The sequence below is a fragment of the Furipterus horrens genome, unplaced genomic scaffold, assembly GCF_987537825.1.
Source record: "Furipterus horrens unplaced genomic scaffold, mFurHor1.1.pri manual_scaffold_8, whole genome shotgun sequence".
NCBI lineage: Eukaryota > Metazoa > Chordata > Mammalia > Chiroptera > Furipteridae > Furipterus > Furipterus horrens.
Window position 1 is genome coordinate 70,252,626 of NW_028327178.1, and position 21,901 is coordinate 70,274,526.

The 21,901-nt window shown below is 44.9% G+C and overlaps 1 long non-coding RNA gene across 1 annotated transcript in view; it reads right to left on the reverse strand.

Moving 5' to 3' along the window:
- LOC150003118 (uncharacterized) overlaps positions 1-21,901 on the reverse strand; it is a 69,325-nt gene that overhangs the window by 41,292 nt on the left and 6,132 nt on the right. The window lies entirely within an intron of this gene.

A 21,901-nucleotide genomic window follows, 5' to 3' on the forward strand; every position in this document is an offset into this window, starting at 1 on the left:
TGGGCAACTGTAACAGCACAACCAATAAGGCATATTGAAAGAAAAGAAAGAAAGAAGAAAGAAAGAAAGAAGAAAGAAAGAAAGAAAGAAAGAAAGAAAGAAAGAAGGAAGGAAGGAAGGAAGGAAGGAAGGAAGGAAGGAAGGAAGGAAGGAAGGAAGGAAGGAAGGAGGGAGGGAGGGAGGGAGGGAGGGAGGGAGGGAGGGAGGGAGGGAGGGAGGGAGGGAAAGAAGGAAGGAAGGAAGGAAAGAAAGAAAGAAAGAAGAGAAAGGAAGAAAGAAAAAATGAAAGAGGGACAATGACCTAGTGGTAGGGTCAATGGAGTATAGAGCATTGTGTTGGGTGAGCCAAAGCATCTCACAAGAAAACAAGATTTCACATTTCCTCCTCAAGACTGAGGGCAAGGTGAATTGTGTTCCTTCACCAACGTTCATTCCCAGAAATTTTTTTGTGAAATAATCTATTGGAAATGCTTTAACAGAGGACTTTCTCCTTGCTTCTGTGTTGGGCTTTTCATATGGTGTGTAAAAATATTTGAAGTCAATAGGTGTCAAATCTTGGTTAATTTTCCCAGCACTCACAAAAAAATTTTTTTCCTCAAGCAGTTTTGTTAAATTAAATATTACTAATCATATAGTACAGTGCCTTCAGTTAGATGAACTTCCAACAACTATGTTGCTCTGTTTATTAATTTTTATGTTTCTAGAATGGCATTTATTTTACCAAAGCGTCACAATCCTTGAGAACTGTGAAGTCCTGGTTCTTATGCCAGGTTCCTTTTCTTTCTCTGGAAGAACTGAGTACAGCTTTTCATACTTTCACTGTACCTTTCATGGGTTATATAGAGAATCTCTCAGAATATTAAAGACCAACTAAGACCGAAGTTTAAATGGACTCATGGGGAAACAGTCTCTAAAATGTTGTCCTTTCCTGCTTGTATTCTTTTTTTTCCAGTCCTCACCTGAAGATATGTTTATTGATTTTAAAGAGGAAGAGAAAGAGAAACATCGATCAGTTGCCTCCCATATGTGCCCCAACTGAAGACTGAACCCACAACCTAGGCATGTACCCTAACTGAGGTTCAAACCCACAACCTTTTGGTGTATGGGGCTGACACTCCAACCAACTGAGCCACCCAGCCAGGCCTCTTTATTTTCTTTCATCCTTATTGCTGATAATTTTTTCTCTTGCAATTATTATTTTAATAGTTCCTTAATTCTTAAACTAATAAAAAATACCTTAGGGAAAAAAAAAGATTGGTTTCCGCCATATAGCAATAGTTCAAATGAAACCTTACCATGATATAGATCTTGAGATTTTGAGTCATAATGTTTAAAATGTCATCTGATTCCGTGAGGCCCCACTATGTGATTCTGGCTTCTCTGTCTTAATCATTATTCTAGCTACTGCATGCTAAGAATAGCAGATGCACAGAATTCTTACTGGTGGTATATCACTGACAGGATCATGTTAGATTTCAACCTTCCCCCACACCACCCCTTAGAACAATGAGCTTCATCTCTGAAGCCTCCCATGATTGACTAATTTGAAACAATTCACACATCCCTTGTGTTATGCTTCCATTTGAGGCAGGATAGTAAGAAGCTAGAAAAATTCCTTGGCAAGTACAATAGAGAAACTGAGCGAGATGACAGCAATTTACAGCCACATGCAGACGGTCACCTCTCTAGAGATAGCATCTAAGCCTCAGCTGTATTTTACTTCCAGGCCCAGAAAAGCAGCAAAACCAGGATAAGCAACGCCAGGACCAACGGCAATGACTAAAAACCACCTGCCCTGGCACTGACCAATAAATGGAGACCACAACCCTGAAAGGGCACACCAGGAAAACTAATTAATATTTTGCTGAAACCCTCCCCTAGAACATCCACTAAGATTCTGGCCTGCAAGGGAGAGATAAAAACCCTCATACAAAGGATAAAGCATGTGCCTGCCTTTCCCCTCCTTCTCTTCTTCCCTCACAGGCAAGCATATCCTAAACTCTAAGGGACCCCACACAACTTGCAATGAGGGGAGCAATGGGCAGCAGCTCATCCCGGGCAAACTCCCTGAACCTGTTCCCAAGGCTCCCTTTTCTTTGACTTCCCAGAGAGCTAAGGCAGCCCAGCCTAGGCTCTCCTGTTGTTTCTTCTATGTTAAATCCTTCTTTGTTTTATTGTCCCCAGCCTTAATAAATATACTTTCATTCACCTGGACTCATGCTGTAATCTTTCCTGCACAAGGTCAAGAACCCACACACTACCAGCCTGACCCAGGCAGACCAACTCAGGGCCAGGTCCTGTGCAACCTACTAGAAATGGGGAGGGGAAGGTAATAGAGACTAAGGCACAGGAACGATCATGGAAAGAGGTACAGATGCTTACTTATATCTAAGAGTAAGGATCTGACAGGTGACCAGCTTGGACAGTGAGGGCATATGTTGCCATTTCCTGACATGATGAAAAAACTCTCCTTTGGATGTAAATGTTCTCTCATCTCCTAGACGCACGGTTCTCAATGTACTCCACTCCACTCCTCCTCAGTTACTCTTTAAGGAACCCACAGCCAAAATAATAGAAACAAAGAGCTAACAATTTCCAAGCAGGATATTTACATATTAATAGGCATCCTGTGATTTAGTGGATATTTCCAGTAAAGTCTGAGCGCATAAAAATCTGCAGCCCAATTCTGGGAAATAAACATGGCCAAGAATAGATTAACAACTAAAGGAGACAGACAAAGGCAGTAGGTCTCTTTTAGTCTCCAACAGGCTGCCTAGACCCAGACTGGTACTCAATCTGACACCACCAGGGGCAGACCCAGGAAGTGTGAATCAATTTAAGAAGCAGCAACAAACAGAAAGAGTCACAAAAATGGAGAGATGGGGAAACAACCCCCCATTGAAAGAAAAAGAGGAATTCCCAGAAAGAGTGCTAAACGAAATAGAGGACAGCAAACTATCAGACATGGAATTCAAAACATGGATTATAGGGAAGCTCAAAGAGCTCAGGGAGCTCAAAGAAAACTACAGAGAACCCCAGGGAAACTACAAGGAACTTACAAAGAATTACACCAGCATGAAAAAGGACATAGAAGCTATCAATAAGAGTCAGGACGAAATGAAGAATACAATTTCTGAATTGAAGAACACAGTAGAAGAAATTAAAAGCAGCCTAGAGAAACCAGAATATTGGATCAGCGAGCTGGAGGACAATGTGGAAAAAAATTCCCAAACAGTGCAACAAAGTGAAAAAAGACTGAACAACGATGAAGAGGTTCTAAGACAGCTGCAGGACAACGTGAAACGTAATAATATCCGTATCACAGAAATATCAAAAGGAGAAGAAGAGGAGCAAGGGATAGAAACCTGTTTAAAAAACTAATGACAGAAAACCTCCTTAACTTGAGAGAAAAAGTCACACAAGTCCAGGAAGCACAGAGGGTCCTAATGTGGATGAACCCCAACAGGCCCACTTCAAGACACATCATAATTAAAATGGCAACATTCTAGACAACAAGAGAATCCTGAAGTCAGCAAGAGGAAAACAGCAAATAAAATACAAGGGAGCTCCAATAAGGCTATCAGCTGACTTCTCAACAGGAACACTACAAGCCAGAAGGGAATGGCAAGAAATATTTCAAGCAATGAAAAACAAAGGCCTACAATCAAGACTGCTATACCCAGCAAGGCTCTTTTTCAAAACGGAAGGTGAAATAAGGAGTTTCCCAACAAAGGAGGACTAAAAGAATACATCTCCACCAAACCAGCATTGCAAGAGATGCTAAGGGGAATGCTTTAAGAAAAAGAAAAGAGAGATGGAGAGGAACACAAGTACAAAGGGGGAAAATGACAATGAATAAGTACCTATCAATAATAACCTTAAATGTAAATGCATTAAATGCACCAATCCAAAGACATAGGGTAGCTGAATGGATTAGAAAGCATGACCTGCATATATGCTGTCTACAAGAGACCTACCTTAGAACAAAAGATCTATACAGACTGAAAGTGAAGGGATGGAAAAATATATTTCAAGCAAATGGAGATGAAAAAAAGCTGGTATAGCAATACTCATATCAGACAAAACAGATTTCACAGCAAAGGTCATAAAAAGAGACAAAGAAGGACATTTCATAATACTTAAGGGAAAATTCCATCAAGAAGATATAACCCTTGAAAACATACATGCACCCAACATAGGAGCACCCAAATATGTACAAACAATTTTGAAAGACTTCAGGAAGAATATAGACAGCAACACACTCATAGAAGGGGACCTTAACACTCCATTGTCAACAATGGACAGATCTTCAAAGCAAAGAAACACCAAAGATATTGAGGCATTGAACAACACTCTAGATCAAAGGGACTTAGTTGATCTATATATAATAATTTTCACCCCAAAGAAGCAAAATATAGATTCTTTCTCAAGTGCACAGGGAACATTGTCAAAGATAGACAAATGGTAGGACACAAAACAAGCCTCAACAAATTCAATAAAATTGAAACAATCAAGCATCTTCTCAGATCATAATGGCTTGAAACTGGAAATCAACCTCCAGGAAAAAAACTCAAAACCATTCAAACTCATGGAGAATGAATAACATGCTATTAAATAATGAATGGGTTAACAATGACATCAAGGAAGAAATTAAAAAGTTTCTGGAAACAAATGATAATGGACACAGAACAACCCAAAACCTATCGGACACAGTGAAAGCAGTCCTGAGAGGAAAGTTCATAGCAATACAGGACTACCTAAAAAGAATAGAAGAATCTCTAATAAAAAATCTAACCCTACAGCTACAATAACTAGAGAAATGACAACAAACAAAGCCCAGAATGAGTGGAAGGAAGGAAATCATCAAGATCAGAGCAGGATTAAATAACATAGAGACTAAACAAACAATTAAAAGATCAACAAAACCTGGAGCTGGTTCTTTGATAAGATAAACAAAATTGACAAGCTTTTAACCAGACTCATCAAGAAAATAAGAGAGAGGACCCAAATAAATAAAATCCTAAATGAAAAAGGAAAAATCACAACTGATATCACAGAAATACAAAGGATTGTAAGAAATTATTACGAACAACAGTATCACAAGAAATTTGACAAGCTGGGTGAAATGGACAAATTTCTGGAAATGTATAATCTTCCAAAACTGAATCAAGAAGAAGCAGAAAGCCTGAAAAGACTGATAACAAAGAGTGAAACTGAAGTAGTAATCAAAAAATTCCTGGCACACAAAAGCCCTGAACTGGATGGCTTCACAGGTGAATTTTACCAAACATTTAAGAAAGAACTGACTCCTATCCTTCTCAGACTATTCCAAAAAATCCAAGAAGAGGAAAAATCCCAAACTCTTTCTATGAAGCCAGTATTACTCTAATTCCAAAACCAGGTCAAGACACAACAAAAAAAGAAAACTACAAGCCAATATAACTGATGAACATAGATGCTAAAATCATCAACAAAATATTGGCAAACAGGATCCAGCAACACATTAGAAAGATTATACACCATGATCAAGTGGGGTTCATCCCAGGGATGCAAGAATGGTTTAATATTCACAAATCAATAAATTAATAACCACATAAACAAAATGAAAGACAAAACCACGTGATCATATCAATAGATACTGAAAAAGCATTTGATAAAGTACAGCACCCATTTATGATGAAAACACTCACCAAAATAGGAATAGAGGGAGCATATCTCAACATAATAAAAGCCATATATGAGAAACCTGAAGCCAACATCATACTCAATGAGCAAAAACTAAAAGCATTCTCCCTGAGGTCAGGAACAAGACAAGGACGTCCATTTTCCCCACTCCTATTCAACATAGTCTTGGAAGTTGTAGTCACAGCAATAGGACAAGAAAGAGAAATAAAAGAAATCCAAATTGGAAAAGAGGAAGTAAAACTGTCATTATTTGCAGATGATATGATTATGTACATAGAAAACACTATAGACTTCACGGAAAAACTACTTGACCTGATAAGTGATTTTGGCAAAATAGCAGGGTACAAAGTCAATATTCAGAAACCGAAGGCATTTCTGTACACCAATAATAAAATATCAGAGATAGAATCTAGAAAAAAATCCTATTTATTATAGAAACAAGAAAAATAAAGTACTTGGGAATAAACTAAACAAGGAGGTAAAAGATCTGTACTCATAAAACTACATAACACTGAAGAAAGAAATTAAGGAAGATACAAATAAATGGAAGCATACACCATGTTCATGGATGGGAAGAATCAACATCATTAAAATGTTCATACTACCTAAAGTAATTTATAGATTCAATGCAATTCCTATTAAAATACCAATGACATATTTCACAGATCTAGAATAAATATTTCAAATAGCCACAGCAATCTTGAGGACGAAGATCACATTAGGAGGAATCACAATCCCTGATACCGAACTATACCACAAGGCCACAGTAATCAACAGTCAGGTACTGCCATAAGAACAGACATATAGATCAATGAAACAGAATAGAGAGCCCATAAATAAACCCAGGTCTAGATCGTCAACTAATATTTGACAAAGGGGGAAGGAACATCAAATGGAGTGAGAAGAGTCTCCTTAACAAATGGTGCTGGGAGAACTGGACAGGGATATGCAAAAAAATGAAACTAGACCCCCAACTTACACCATATACCAGAATAAACTCAAGATGAATCAAAGACTTAAATGTAAGCTGTGATGCCATAGAAGTCCTAGAGGAAAACATAAGCAGAAAAATTTCAGATACCCCACGTAGCAATATTTTCACTGATATATCTCCAAAGGCAAGGGAGATAAAGGAAAGAACAAACAAACGGAACTACATCAAACTAAAGAGTTTCTGTTCAGCAAAAGAAAACATCAGCAAGATAAAAAGGGAACCAACCATACAGGAAAATATATTTGCCAATGATACTTCAGATACGGCATTGATCTCCAAAATATATAAAGAACTTATACGACTCAACACCAAGAAGACAGACAACCCAGTTAAAAAATGGACAAAGGACCTGAACAAACACTTCTCCAAAGAGGACATACAGAGGGTCCAAAGGCATATTAAAAAATGCTCAACATCACTAGCCATCCTAGATATGCAAATAAAAACCACAATGAGCTATACCACCTCACACCAGTCAGAACGGTCATCATCAACAAGTCAACAAACAACAAGTGCTGGTGAGGATGTGGAGAAAAGGGAACCCTAGTGCACTTTTAGTGGGAAGGCAGACTGGTGCAGCCACTATGGAAAACAGTATGGAATTTCCTCAAAAAACTAAAAATGGAAGTGCTTTTTGAACCAGCAATTCCATTGCTAGAATTATATCCGAAGAATCCTGGAACACCAATTCAAAAGGACCTAAGCACCCCTATGTTCATAGCAGCACTACTTACAATAGCTAAGTGCAGGAAACAGCCTAAGTGACCATCTGTAGATGAGTGGATCAAGAAACTGTGGTACATTTACACAATGGAGTACTATGTAGCAGAAAGAAAGAAGGAACTTCTACCATTTTCAACAACATGAATGGAACTAGAGAGAATTATGTTTAGCGAAGTAAGTTAGGCAATGAAAGAAAATACCATGATATCTTCTAATACAGGAGACTAATGAACAACACAAACAAATGAGCAAAATTTAACCAGAGGAATGTAAACAAGAAGTAACTAACAGTGACAAGAGGGGAGGGGGGAAGAAGAGAAGGGGGTAAAAAGGGGAAGGGTCTATTCAAAGAACATGTATAAATGACCCATGAACATGGACAACTGGGTGGGGACTGACTGTGGGAAAGTGGGCAGGGTGCAGGGAAGCAATAGGGAAAAAAGTGGGACAACTGTAATAGAAAAACAAACAAACAAAAGTTTTTAGTGGGGGAAAAACATGAAAGCATAATAAAGTAATAAATGAGACAGCAAATACCCCCTCAAAAAAAGAAAAAGAAAAAACCTCACATATAGGAAAGCGAACAAAAGAAAATGTAAAGTATGCAAATGCAATTTTAGTGAATATTAGAAGGACATCGATTTTCCTTCACACTGTATATTTTTCTCCCTACCTGATCCCTCCAGAATTGTCATTCTGAAGAAGTAAGTAATGACATAAAACTAATAAGACAAGTTGTTAATAGAGGTTTTGTTGACTATGACTTTGACTGGAATGTCATACCTAAAGGAGACATGCTTGGGCTCTGGTTGTTACCCAAAAGCCCTGAGGAACTGGAATTGACTTTTGAAGGTAATAAAAGCCCACGAGAAAAAAGGGCTGGTTGGTTGTGCAGCCCATGGCAATCTTTCCAGGGAAGGAATGAAGGTTGCTTTCCTGAAAGATGGCTAGAAGAGACATTAAAGCACAATGGAAAACCCTCAGGACTTGAAAAAGACAGGTATTTACAGGCAAGGCTGAATGGCAGGTATGTGGCTCAGCTTCTGTGCCCTGAAGGGCAGATTGAAAGTCATTCTAAAGGTTCCTTGTGTAAGTTACAGCAAAATAGACTTAAAGGTCATATGTGATCATTTGCTGCTCTTGTTGTGTTTATGCAAATGAACAGGATAAATTAAAACTAGACTTAATGCGGTCCCTTTAATGACAAGGAGGGTAATCTTAAGGAGAAAAATCACGATCCAAGGGAAAACGCAATGCTCAGTGGTAGTCTATAAAGTAGTGCAGCTAACTGTCTTTAAAGTTTATTTTTATTTAAAGTTTGTTTTCATTTGAAAGTTAAACTAGGTCTGTGACATCATCAAAGATGCTTAATTTACAGGCAAGAAGAATGTCAAATGCCTGGCAACTTAATGTCTTTCCAATAAGACAGTCTTGCAGATTTAGAGACTGGTTTGTGGGTTTTGTTGCGTAAGTTAAGATGTATATTCTGTTTTCATAGGGCATAAGCCTATGATCTCATTACCTGAGTGATTGTCTATACGTATAGGCCTCACTTAATCCTGTCTGCATTGCTGCCTTCTGAGACTCAATGGTTTGGTTGAACTAAGTGGCTGGGTTGGTAAAGCATGGGGTAGTCTGTGGGCTTCACTTTAGAGCTGGTTTCTCTTTTCTATCCTAATGATTTGGACAGAAAGGGCCCAGAGGTCTGAGAGAGGGGGAAACCTAAAATATTCCCCTCGGCCCAAACTAAGTATAGTGGGCAAAAGGACTTTGGACAGGTGTGATGTGCCTTGCACACCTTCCTTATTTGGAGGAATGTGGAACATTGAAAAATTAATCCCTGCCTTTCATCAGTCATCTAGTGGTTACGAACTGAATGATGCCTTTTAACCCTGTTGCCAAATCTGTTACCCCCAGAATACAACAAGGATGCCAGCCTGTTAAACCAAGAACGCCGTTGTCCAGGGACAGCCAACTAACCAGGAGTCTGCAAGATCCTTCTCCATGTGGGAAGGCCAACCTCCCCTCTACTCCCCCACTCTTATTAGGGATTTCTGGACCCAGGGGTAGGTAGGATGATGACCATGTCCAGCTTGAAGCAGCTAGAGCAGCACGAGACCTTTGCCCATTGTCCTCTGTAAGATTTTAAAGGGTCTTAAGTCTGAGAGGGGGGAACTGTTATTTTTTATTGTTATAAAAAATTAATTAATTTTTAAAAGATACAAAATAAAAATAAAATTTAAAAAGAACAATAATGACCAACCTGCGAAAAACCCACCCACTACTAAAAATTATCAACACCTCCTTTGTAGACCTGCCAGCTCCAGCAAGTCTATCCTCATGATGAAACTTTGGTTCTTTTTTTGGAGTTTGCTTAGCTGTACAAATTTTAACAGGATTATTTCTAGCTATACATTATACAACAGATACGGCCACTGTATTCAACTCTGTAATGCATATGTGCCGAGATGTAAACTATGGCTGAACTACTTGATATCTCCACGCCAAAGGGGTCCCAGTATTCTCTATCTGCCTATACCTACACGTAGGCCAAGGAATATACTATGGCTCATACATGTACTCAGAAACATGAAAAATCGGCATTCTCCTTTTATTCGCTACCATAGCAATTGCATTCATAGGCTACATCTTACCATGAGGCCAGATATCTCTGAGGGGCAATAGTTATCACAAACCTTCTATCAGTCATCCCCTATATTGGAACAGACCTAGTCCAATGAATCTGAGGGGGCTTCTCTGTAGACAAAGCCACCCTCACCCAATTCTTTGTCTTCCACTTTATCCTCCCCTTTATTATCTCAACCCTAGTAATAGTTCATCTTCTATTTATTCATGAGACTAGTCCAATAACCCAACTAGACATAATTGCCTTCCACCCCTATTATACAATTAAAGACTCACTAGGTTTCCTACTCATACTAACGGTCCTCTCAACCCTAATCTAGGGGGAAAAAAATTTATATATATATATATATATCGGCAGCCGTCCGTCTCGAGAGATGATGGTGTAGCTTCTTAAGAGTCCATCTGCACCGCCGAGAATGGTTGTGCAGTCCAACTCGGGAGTGACACGGTATCTCTCTCCTCCCGTGTTGAATCGACATCTTGCGATGACGCTGGAGTGTCCTCTCCAGTGATGCTGAAGCTACAGAGCCTGGGCAGGGTGATATGGAGGGTCTGCTCTTGCCCATGCAGCAGACCCCCCCTCTCTTCGCAGCTGAAGGGTCCAAGGGAAAGACGGAGTCAACACAGCTTGGCTTCAGGTGCGCCGCAGGAGTTGCCAGTGTTGACTACAACGTCAAACCGCCTTAGGGACTCCAGCTCCGGATTTTCTGTCGGGGTTTACTCCCTTAGCCTTTCCCCTGAAGAGGTATGCCGCAAGGCAGCGGAGGTTTTTTGGAGTCAGAATTTTCCTTCTCTGGTGTGCCCTGACTGGAAGATCGAACCAGCGACACTTAGCTCGCAGGCCGACGCTCAATCCACTGAGCCAAACCAGCCAGGGAAATCCAGTCAGGGCACACCAGAGAAGGAAAACTCTGACTCCAAAAAACCTCCGCTGCCTTGTGGCATACCTCTTCAGGGGAAAGGCTAAGGAGAAGGGAAACTCTGACTCCAAACCTCCGCTGCCTTGCGGCATACCTACTCAGGGGAAAGGCTAAGGGAGTAAACCCCAACAGAAAATCCGGAGCCGGAGTCCCTAAGGCGGTTTGACGTTGTAGTCAACACCGGCAACTCCTGCGGCGCACCTGAAGCCAAGCTGTATTGACTCTGTCTTTCCCCTTGGATCCTTCAGCTGCGAAGAGAGGGGGGGTCTGCTGCATGGGCAACAGCTGGCCCTCCATATCACCCTGCCCAGGCTTTGTAGCTTCACTGGAGAGGACACTCCAGCGTCATCGCAAGATGTCGACTTAACACGGGAGGAGACAGTTACCGGTTATAAGCTCATCCGATTGGCGAAGGAAATGAGCGCCAGGGGTCTCCTCTGATGGTGGGAGAGGTCATCGCACCTCACTGGACAGCTACCGCCCGCCTCAAGCTGGGCAGCCCCCAGCCAATTAGGTGCCGTCTCGCCATGGCTCACCTGCCCCACTGGGTGCGTGGGGATCAGAGAGGCGTCTCTTGAAAAGTGGGCCACAAAACACTCGCACCAGGCAATTCCAAGCAAACAACAAGAAAGAAGCCTCCAGCTCTTCGCCTCGCTAGCTGGAACATCAGGACCATGTGTCCCGGACTTACTGCAGACCTTCCGTGGATCAATGGTGCCAGGAAAACCGCCGTCATCGACAGGGAACTGGCACGACTAAACATCGACATTGCGGCTCTACAGGAGACCCGGTTGGCCGACAACGGAACTATCAGAGAAACCAACTACACCTTCTACTGGCAAGGGAAGTCTCCGGACCAACCAAGACAGCACGGTGTTGGGTTCGCTGTGAAGAACACGCTTGTTAACTCCATAGAGCCACCCACAGGAGGCACAGAGAGATTACTTACCCTCCGATTGTCAACAACTTTCGGCCCAGTCAGCATTCTTAGCGCGTATGCCCCAACCCTCTGCGCCACCACTGAAGAGAAAGAACAGTTCTACCATGCACTGGACGAAGCGTTATCCAAGATCCCCAGAAGTAACGCTCTTTATCTCCTTGGAGACTTCAATGCAAGAGTAGGAGCCGACCACATGGCCTGGCCCACCTGCCTCGGAAACTTTGGGAGAGGAAAGATCAATGAGAATGGTCAGCGACTGCTTGAGCTCTTGTGTCACCACGGCCTGTGCGTGACAAACACATTCTTCAAGTGCAAAGAGATCCACCAGGTGTCATGGAGGCACCCCCACTCCCGCCACTGGCACCAGCTTGACCTCGTCATCACCAGAAGAACGGATATTGGCAGCACCCTCCTCACCCGCAGCTACCACAGTGCAGACTGCGACACAGACCATGCCCTCATGGTAAGCAAGGTGCGCATAATGCCGAAGACGTTGCACCACTCCAAGATGAAGGGTCACCCACGCATCAACACCAGTTGTGCCAGCAACCCAGTTAAGACCCAGCAATTCATCAACAGGATGGAAGATGCACTCGGCGAGGGAATGGCGGCAGATGACATTATCGAATCCAATTGGCCACGTCTCCGCGACGCCATATACAACTCCACCATTATTGCTTACGGGAAGAAAGAGCGGAAGAACGCTGACTGGTACGAGGCTCACTGGGAAGAAATGGAACCCGTGATCGAGGCTAAGAGGAAGGCCCTACTGGCTTACAAGGCCACGCCCACTCCCAGTACACTTCAAGCTCTACGGGCTGCCAGGAACAAAGTCCAGAAGACCGCCCGCCACTGTGCCAACACCTATTGGCTAAACCTGTGCAGAAGCATCCAGGAAGCCGCTGATATAGGCAACGCATGAGGAATGTATGAGGGTATCAAGAAGGCAACAGGCCCAATCTCCTCCAAGATCGCCCCCCTTAAGTCCAAGACAGGTGAGGTCATCACTGACCAGGAACAGCAAATGCGGCGGTGGACCGAGCACTACCTCGAGCTGTACGCGATGAGGAACACCGTAACAGACACTGCTCTTAACGCCATCCCAGACCTACCAGTCATGGAGGAGCTAGACACCCCACCTACTGCGGCAGAGCTCGGCAAAGCCATCGACCGCCTCACTTGCGGGAAAGCACCAGGAAGCGACGGAATCCCTCCAGAAATCCTAAAGAGTGGGAAACCAGTCCTGCTACAGCCGCTCCACCATCTACTCTGTCTCTGCTGGAAGGAGGGTTACATCCCCCAGGATATGAGAGACGCCAACATTATCACCATGTACAAGAACAAAGGAGACCGCAGCGACTGCAACAACTACCGGGGCATCTCTCTCCTCAGCGTCGTCGGCAAAGTATTCGCCCGGGTCGCTCTTGCCCGCCTGCAGACCCTTGCTTCCCGCGTCTACCCAGAGTCCCGGTGTGGCTTCAGAGCTGGCCGATCAACAGTGGACATGATCTTCTCCCTACGCCAGCTGCAGGAGAAGTGTCACGAGCAGCATAAACCACTCTACCTCGCCTTTATCGACCTCACGAAGGCGTTTGATCTGGTCAGTCGAAGCGGACTCTTCAGCTTGCTACGGAAGATTGGCTGTCCACCACATCTGCTTGCTGTGGTCATGTCCTTTCATGACAACATGCACAGCACGGTGTCCTACAACGGCGCAACCTCTGAGGCCTTCCCAGTCAGCAGCGGAGTAAAGCAGGGCTGCGTCCTCGTGCCTACGCTGTTCGGAATCTTCTTCTCCATGCTCCTCCAATACGCTTTTAAGGACTGCAGCGAGGGTGTCTTCATTCACACCAGATCCGATGGCAAGCTCTACAACCTGGCCCGTCTACGAGCCAAGACCAAAGTCAAAGGTGCTCATCCGTGAGATGCTCTTCGCCGACGACGCAGCCTTGACATCACACTCCGAAGAGGGACTCCAGCAGCTAGTCACTTGCCTTTCCCACGCATGCAAGGAGTTCGGACTAGCCATCAGCCTGACGAAGACGAACGTTATGGCTCAAGGCACGGGGACTCCCCCATGCATCACCATCGACGGATACACCCTGGAGGTTGTCAACGACTTCACTTACCTCGGGTCCACCATCTCGAGCTCTCTGTCAGTTGACTTGGAGGTCAACCGGAGAATCGCCAGGGCAGCCACAGTTATGGCCAAACTGAACCGGCGAGTGTGGAACAATTCCAGCCTCACTGAGAAAACCAGACTGCGCATCTACCAAGCCTGCGTACTCAGCACTCTCCTCTATGGCAGCGAGACGTGGACCACCTACGCAAGGCATGAAAGGAAACTCAACAGCTTCCACATGAGGTGCCTGCGACGCGTCCTGCATGTCGCCTGGCAGGATAAGGTTCCCAACACCGAGGTGCTGAAGCGAGCCAACATGAGCAGTTTGCATGCAGTTCTTAGTGAGAGACGCCTCAGGTGGCTCGGCCATGTCAAAAGAATGGATGCAGGCCGTATTCCCAAAGACCTCCTCTACGGCGAGCTAGCAGAAGGCCAGAGGATGACAGGCGCCCAAAACTGCGGTTCAAAGACATCTGCAAAAAGGATATGACACAATGCTCCATCAATCTCAACACATGGGAAGTTCAAGCAGACGACCGCCTAGCCTGGAGGCTCACGGTCAGACAAGGTACATCACGCGCAGAGGCTGCGCGCAACGAGGAGGCGGTCCAGAAAAGATCGAGGCGGAAGCAGCGTCAACAGCAGCAGCAACAGCCATCTGCCTTCACCTATAACAAGTGCGGCAGGGATTGTCACTCCTGAGTCGGACTGCACAGCCATTCTCGGCGGTGCAGATAGACTCTCAAGAAGCTACGCCATCGTCTCTCGAGACGGACGGCTGCCGATGATGATATAGCCAAGAAGCATCAAAGATGGGCCAGTAGGCCATACATGTCCCTGCTTGTGGTAGAAGGTAAGAAACTCCTGCTCCTCACACTATCACAAGAGGAGGTCACAGAAATGAAGGAGGATGAATTCTTCCTAACTGTGACATGCTGGCTTCTGTGAGGTTGAGAACAAGCATCCCAGACCATGGCAGATGGTGCCAGTGCTCTGCCGTATCTCCGCAACTCCCTTTACTATTTTCATGCACATTTTCATTCCCACACTGGCACCTGTGTCTCTGTGTGGCAGGACAACCTTTAGGCTCATGGGATCTTCTTAGCCCTCATGCAGAGCTGGAGGTGTGTGGGGCAGCCCTCAGCCAAAGACTAGCCAGCGCAGAGGCCAGTAAACCACCCTCTGTCTGCCCATTCTGGTGGGTCCTGCACTGTCTCCAGAACTTTCCTCTGAAGACCTCCCCTTATTGTATCTTATAGACAGAGGAGGCTGACAGTCCAGTGATACTTAAATTAAAAATAGGACACAATCCCCTGCAGGGCTTGAGCATTCCTGTGACAGGGCTGTGCCGCCAGAGCAGTGATGATAAGTTTCCCTGCAAGACTCCCCATCTCTGCATAGTAAGATAGATTCTTTAGGACATGACACTGTCCTAAATTGCCTTCCACTTGCCCCAAATGTAGAGCTCTTGCCTCCTTTCTTGGGCTGAAAGGTCTCAAACAATCTGAACCATGCTTTCCTCTCACTCCACACTTTTTAGAATCCAAGCCAGGAGCCTCATGTTCTGAGTGGAGCCATAATGAACAATGCGTTCTTTCCCCAAATGTCCCATACTACTCCTGATTCTCATTCGTTGCACTTGACACTTCCATCTGAAATCCACTGTTGCTAGCTATCACCCCCTAATCCCTCTCTCTGACAGAGTCTGCCAGAATCCTTTTCTGACATGGGGACAGGAAAGTACCCCTTCTATCTGCAACCATGTCACCCTTGAATAGAAAGAGGTCTCACTGCCCTTTCCTAGCCCTCACTCTTTGAAATTATTCCACCTCCAGCAGGTACCAGTGAAGAGGAGTTTAAGAGAGAGGGATCGCCCAAGCCAAGATTAAAATGTAGGTTACTTGTATTGTTTAGATCATAGTCATAGCCTAAGGTTACCCTGTTCACTGATTAGGGAAAGACATTAGCTTAAAGTATTAGGCATAACTGGGGTATGAGAGAAATTTTCTCAGAATAAAATTATAATACCAAATACACATTAGGTATGTGTTAAGACAAGAATCCAGAATACAGATAGAATGGGGTGGGGGTGGGAGGATCAGAAGACTCCCACCATGGGGGAGGGACAGGGAACTATTGGACCTGACTGCCACTTCATACATCAGACCTCATCTTACAGAGCAAGTAAGAAGCTTTGAGGAAACCACCCTAAATGGAGCACCTTCATCAGCCTGAGGGCGAGCCTTTCTATCTGTTCATTGGGCCCTATTCCCTCCCTCCCTCCCTCCCTCCCTTCCTTCCTCCCTCCCTACCTCCCTCCCTTCCTCCCTCCCTCCCTCCCTTCCTCCCTCCTTCCCTCCCTCCCTCATTCCCTACTGCTGCTCCTTGCTCAGAAGCCATGAAACCTCAGGGGCTGGAGGATCCTCGTTCACATACTTGCTTCACACAGGAATAAGCCAAGATCCAAAGGAGCCTCTGCCATCTGCACCCTCTATCCTGTGCTCATTTAAAAAAGACACAAGCCTCTGTCTTTGTTCTCCTTCAGATCCCTACATTGCCAAGGGGAGAAATAACTGCAAAGGAAAATAATAAAGAACTTTAATTAGGAGTTTTCAAGTTCAAACTTGGCACAAGTGTATCTCCTCAGTCATGGAGTAACCACACTGTCTTGCTCTCACCAGTGTTTGTAAGTATCCCCTGCTAGGCTGGAGGGCATGGAGGCCAGGAATTATTCAGTGGCACCTGACAGATCACAAAGGAACCTTGGAGTCCCTGGAAGTCAGCCAGGATCCTACACCCCCAGCAGCACAGAAACCTGAAGCCACCATGGCTCTCCAGAACCAGTCTGGTTAGTGTTTTCTTCCCCCAGGTCTCCTGCTTACTGGTCAATAAGTGTGGTCTGAATATGCACAGCCAACACCTACAGGCTTTCATTCAATTCGTGGTTTATTAGAAAAAGAGGGTCAAAAAATATCAAGTCCTACAAAATCAGTCTCTCAGCTTAATATAATTCCAAACAAATCTCAAATCTGTAAAACTGAAACTATAAAAATTAGAAGAAAAGATAAATGATTAGTTGTTTGTGGATGCAAGTAAGGCTTTTTAAACACAGGAGCCATTAAAGAAATCCAAAGAAAAAGTACGAACATTCAACTATACAAAACATTAGTTTTTGTCAGAATCTACAGGCAGCCAGGGTGGAAAATTAACCTGGTCCGGGCAGCAGGATGTAGTGGGAACCTGCTTAAGCAAACACTGGCCAAAATGGGTTAATACTGATTTTTCAAAGGAACAGTTCCCTTGCAAACTGAAATGTGCACCATGCCTACTGCAACTTGCAAGCTTTGAAATGCACTATTTGGCACTGCGACTACAGGGACTTGGGGGCTTAAAAACGAGCCTGCAAAGGACCTTGGTGGGACTCCTTTGGGTTGTGTAGAGGACCGGCAGTCCTCATTCCCTTGCTCCTAGGGGCTCTTGAGTAGGTCCAGGAGTAGCCGTTCCTCTCCAACCCTCAATAAACCTGTGCCTTGCTCCCACACTGGTCTCCAGGCAATTTCTCAGAGCAAGGCTGTTCTGACATTTTGGTGCCAAAACTCAGGATTAGTGGACGGTTGTGAGACTATGCCATCAAACCCCAACAATTGAATTTAAAGAATTATTAAGTGATCCAGCATATTAATAAGAAAAGATATTGGCTTACCTGCTACTAAAGGAGTTACCTGAGGTTCTGTTGTCAGGATAGGCGTGGGCGCTGAAATGGTTCCCAGGCAACCTCAGTCTTCCGCGGCCAGACCCAATAAGTCAGGGAGTTCAAAGCCCGGGACATTACCAGCCTGGGCAACTGGACTTCCAGTGTCCTTTATGTTTGCACAGAGAATAGGGCCTGGTTGGTGGTCGTGGACGTGGGCAGTTGGTGGCCCAGTGGCCTGCTTTGGCCACACCTGAAGCAGTTTCCACAGGGTGCCCTCGATGAACTGTTCTTATAGGGCTCAGTCATGGCTGAAGCCAACATCTGACGGGCCCAGCCTGAGACTGGGCCTTTCCTCATCTCGATCGTTGAAGACTGTGAAGGCCTGATTAATTAATTCAGCCCAACTGGTTTGATGTGCCTCTAGCTTTTGGAGTTTTTGGAGTTTGCTGTGTGTGTCAGAAGCTTACTGGGAAATGAATACAATGAAGGATGCCCTCTGGGGAGTCAGGGTTTAGGTTAGTGAAATGCTGGAGGGCTTCCCTTAATCTGGCTAGAAGGGTGGTGGGGTTTCCATTGAGTCCCTGCTGTGGCACCTATGGGGTCACTGTTAGGATCCTGCCTGTTTAGGATGTTGACATGAGTTTAGGCTGCCAGCCAAATGCATTTCCTTTCCTCAGGAGACAAACAAGGAAGAGAGTGACAAAGCAATCCCACCTGGTTAGGTCATAAGAAACAGGGATATATCGGAATTCTTTAATGAAGCGAGTGGGGTCAGAGGAATACCAACTTGGGAGAGGTCAGAGAGGAAGAAGGGGAAACGTACCCTTATCAGTTCCTGGAGTCCTGTAACCTCCTGGAGGGGAAGGGTAGCTTTCAGCTGTAGCTGAAAAGGGAGTGCGAGAGATCATACCCTCTCAGGTCGAGGGGCAGTTGTGGGCAGTTCCTGGTCTGCCGGAGTCTGCCGAATAAGACCCGAGACGGGGTTCGACCTGGGCGAGATCTGAGAAAGAGAAGGGGACACGGACCCAGAGGATGCCCTTGCCCACACCCCCACTTCACAAAGGGGATATAGACCTGAAGACGGCGGGGTGAATGACAGCGTGAGAGCAGTCCAAGATCGGGTGTGAGGAGGAGAAATGATAGAAGTGGAGGCCAGGGACAGTGGTTGTTTCTCCCAGGCCAAGAAGTCAGGAGATGAAAGGGAAGAGGTCGAGGAAGGGGTCGTGGAGTCAGAGGAGGAGGAAGGAGCAGATGAAGAACCTTGGACCATTTGTCACTATGCCTAAGGAAATTGTTGAGGTTGGTGAGAATTTGAAAATCAGAAGTCCCATTTCCTGGCCAATGATGTTGATTATCAAGAGGGTATTGGGGCCAGGCAACAGTGGAGAAGAAAATTAATTTCTTCAATTTGACCTCAGACCCTGACTAGAGGGTCTGGAGGTTCTGACAGAGACAGCTGAAGGGGGTGTCTTTTGCCAGCAGGCACTGAGACATCACAAGGTGCTGAGAAAAACAACCCAGAGAGTGAGACCAAAGATTAGAATCAGGAGGATTAAGGGGCATCCCCACTTAAGCCACCTACTCCACAAAGAGAAATGAACAGTCTAGGGGGTGGGTGTCCCCAACCACCAATGGACCTTCAACTGAGTGACACAATAGCTCCGAGGTGCAAGGGCCCCAAGGAAGACTGACCTAGGCATAGGGTTTTAACCATGAAAACAACAGACTCACCCACTGAGATGAAACTCAAATGGCAGGTGTCCAGTGTTGATGGAGGACAGGCCACAACGAAAGATCCAGGGGAAAGAGAGGAGATTGTCAGATGGGCAGATCTTCTGAGCAAGGTGCAAGAGGAGGGGTTGCGGGGGCCGGCAGACAGGATCAGGGGGGTAGCTGGGATGTGCTGCCGCAGCACACTGCTGCCCTGGCTACAAGTTGCCAGACCACTCCTGAAGTCCTCCTCCCGGGTTTTGGCACCAAAATGTCAGAGCAGCCTTGCTCTAACGAATCACCAGAAGTCCTACTGCCCCCAGGCCTCTCACGGCAAGGGGGCACCAGTTGCCCAGGTTGGTAATGTCCCAGGCTTCGAACTCCCCAACTTCTTGGGTCTGGTGCGGAAGACTGAGGTTGCCCAGGAACCATTTTGGCCTCCATGTCCATCCTGACAACAGAGCCTCGGGTAACTCCTTTAGTAGCAGGTAAGCCAATACTTTTCTTATTAATATGCTTGGCCACTTACTAATTCTTCAATCTCTACTGTTGGGGTTTGATGGCATAGTCTTGCAACTGTCCGCTAATCCTGGAACATGTTTTGGCCCACTCTTTTCTTGTCCTCCCTCGCTGTCCAACACCAATACCTGTACAAAATATTCTAGCTAAGCTTGAAGCCCAGATACTCCTACCCTCTCTCCTCAGAGCTCAGGTGGCATTTTTTTCTTCTTCTCTCTGTCTCAAACATCTCCCTCCCCCAGGTGACTTTAGCAACTCAATTTGCATCTGAATGCTCCTTGCTAGAGCAGCAAGAAGGGCAATGTTAATGTTTTGTGGTAAATGCCTTGATCTCTCTCCTCGAGAAATTGCCACACCTTGTGGGCACCGGTTGAGCAGGTAAAAGCCACTAGGGTGTTCATCAAAAGAAAGACACTTGTGAAAGGATAAGCTGGAACGTGGACCAGGACAGAACGCTGGGTTTCCCCGCCAGCCAGAAGAAAAAGTCCACACAACGTTAGGCACACAGTAAAGCAATCACAGTCCCATCCCTGCTATGCATTTCCCACTCCGGTTTCGTACTCGAAAGGTGATAGCAAGATTTTAATCTGCAGTGAAAAGTCCTAGCTTTTCCAGGTTTCGTTCTCCTAAGTAGGCCTTCTCGTTCAAATTGTCTCACTCATAAGTCTTTTTCCCTTTTCTCTGTCCACTCCATTTACATCTCTACCAACTCCCATGTCTATCTGCTTTACAAAGTAATTGCTGTGTTTGTTTTCCAGTCAAGTGGCCATCTAATCACCTAATCACCTAGTAGGAGGTGAGGCTATTCCTTGCCTGCCTGACTCAAGCCTAGCATTCAACATTAGCTTCAAATTGGGTCTAGCCCTGTTGTGCCCACCTTACTAGGAACAAGGGTACAAAGAAGGGAAATCTCACCCCCTCCCTCAATGCACAAAAGAAAACTAAGAGGGACTGTGTATATTACAGAAAGGCTATAAAAAAGTTTTCCTATAGTTGCAAAATAGCCAAGGTTCTGTTTAGTACTCAAACCCATGCAGAAAACAGCAGGGTGCCTGCCTCTCCAATGCCAAGAAAAAAAAAATCATGTCCCTCAGTGTTAAGAACTAATGTTTTGTCAGCTTATATTGATGTCACATACCTTTTATTATCACTTTAAATAGTCAGATATCATTTCACAATGATTTCCAGGGTTTAACAGATAGCCTTGTCTCTTCCCCTTAGCTGCTGAGGCAGGTGGAACATTCACTCTGTTAAATGAGACATGTTGCCTCTATATCAACACAACAGGTCAGGTAGAAGAGAAATCTACAGGTCCTTAAGGAAAACATAGATACTATTCAGCGGGCCAAAAACCAAGTTTACAGCAAGACCTCGTTTGGAAACTTTTTATCCTATTTCTTTTCCCCCCTTTGGGCTGTAAGAAACAAGAAAACTGGTGACTCCCAAACCAGTAGAAAATAATTAGCAGCATAGGGCAAATGTAATTAGAGGGTCTCTGAGCCAGTGTTAACAGTATTAGCGTATTTACAAATGAGAAAAGGGGCATTCCACAGCTCAGCACAAATGCTTCTGAGGACAAAAGGATATCTGTGATCAAAGGGAGGCAGATAGTCATCACCAAACTCTGGGAAATGGGAATATATAGCTAGACAGTCCAGCAAACAAGAAAGAGAAATTTCAAAAAAGAGATGGAGACAGACCTATAACCAGATCCCCCTGAGTTAATTTTCACCTTCAGTTAATTTAGTTAATCGTGTTAGATTGTAATTCTGGAGTATCCAGCATGGAAAAACAGGGGAGAAGGAGGGGGAGCGGGGAAGGGGGGGGAGCTTTATTTGCGTTAGGATAAAAACAGCTCCATCTTTTTGGCGCACACCTTGATTTGGCTTTTAGGCTGCGCCCAGAGCTGCAGATCTGTGAATAAACAACTGCCTCAGTTACTGCTCAA